General features: G+C 37.4%; 1 long non-coding RNA gene across 1 annotated transcript in view; it reads right to left on the bottom strand.

The window, feature by feature from the left end:
* LOC142030093 (uncharacterized) overlaps positions 1 to 1555 on the bottom strand; it is an 84650-nt gene that overhangs the window by 40985 nt on the left and 42110 nt on the right. The gene's annotated exons all lie outside the window — the stretch shown is intronic.

Raw genomic sequence — 1555 nt, forward strand, 5'->3', positions numbered from 1 at the left:
ATCAGCCCATTCAAAGGGGGATCTCTTGTCCCTCTGAGGATCCCGACGGCACCAAAACTGTGGAGTCCTTCAATGTATGGAATGACTCAGAAGCCAATGCCTACACACTGATGGACCTGCCTCTTAGAGCCCCAACAGTAAGTGTTTTCTGTCACTAAAAGCTGTAGCAAGTAGTTCTGCTGGCAAAGCTGGCATTTATAGAACTGTAAATGGACATTTAAGGTGCATGTACACATTTAATGCTGTAATGCAATAATGAACAACATAATTAAAACTTTAAAATCTTCTTTTTATGCCTTTATTTACTGCAGAAAGGACTGTAGTAGCAGTGTTTTTCAGCAGTTACATGGGCAGAAGACAGGGAGGAATGTCTAATGGCAAAGTACACCAAATATGTTGCAAACTATCAAAACAACATGTTCTTGTGCATTAAACAGCTGTTTAGCAGTTCAAACACAATGCACTCCTGTTATTATTCAAGATGGAAATCCCTGTCTTTTCTGTAATAGTCCGTAAGTGCAGTGAAGCGCTCATGTAAACATTAAAGAGTTGTTATTTGCAGTTACCCAAGAGAAGGTTTTCCCAGGTAAGTTCTATCAAAGCTCTTTCTCAGTTGTTAAATACTAAACAGAAAGAAAATATCCTTAGAAGTGTGAAGATGAAAATGTGTTGTGATGACACTTCAGGATGGAATTTCTTTGGGCTCGCTAAATATATTTTCCATCCCACCCCACAAGCCCGAACCAAAGGAGTTCAGAAGTCCTCCTTCTGGTTGTGTATCTCAGTATACTATTAGGACTACAAAGTTTCGTTCACCTGCTGTTTATACAAAAGTCTGTTTAAAAGTAAAGAATAAAAAAATGACCCAAGCTAATTTTTAAAGTTTTTAAAATCTGAAATTCAAGTTAAAATCTTGATGTGGTGGTATCAGGTATTTTGGCATGGCCCACATAACACAGTGGATACTTAAACATTATGTGCACGTTTCAAACACTCCAAAAGCTTTTATGCATATAGGATGTTGGATTGGGTGTTTCAGTTTGATCCTAATTTATAATGAAGGGCCAGTAAGTATTTTATTATTTGCATAGTAAAAACACAGTCTATTTATTTTGTTAATAAAACCTGGATGTGTGCAGTGTATTACAGAAAAATAAACAGAGAAGTGTCCTGAGCCAAGGTGCTTACAAACTAAATTAGATGGATAACATATGAAAGAGGATAGCAGAACATAGCAGGGAGGGAGAAGGGAGAGTGGAGGGCACGTGGAAAAATGGAAAAGGATTCTGGGGACAGAGTGATTTACGTCAGAAAATTAAAAATGGATTTTGTCCTTACTCTGCTGAAAGAGGTAATTAGCTGTCCATTTCCTCTCCCCAGGTCAAGTGACTGTATTTTCAAACTTTTTCATTTTAATTTGACACAAAGATTGGCTTAAGAGAGTTTCAGGACTGAAAGCAATATGGGCTGCTTATGGTTGAGATTAAATCCAAAAGATAGGATACAAAATCTGCTATCCAAATTGCTCAACAGGACAAACACCATCTATAGAAAG

The sequence above is a fragment of the Buteo buteo genome, chromosome 4, assembly GCF_964188355.1.
Source record: "Buteo buteo chromosome 4, bButBut1.hap1.1, whole genome shotgun sequence".
Lineage (NCBI taxonomy): Eukaryota > Metazoa > Chordata > Aves > Accipitriformes > Accipitridae > Buteo > Buteo buteo.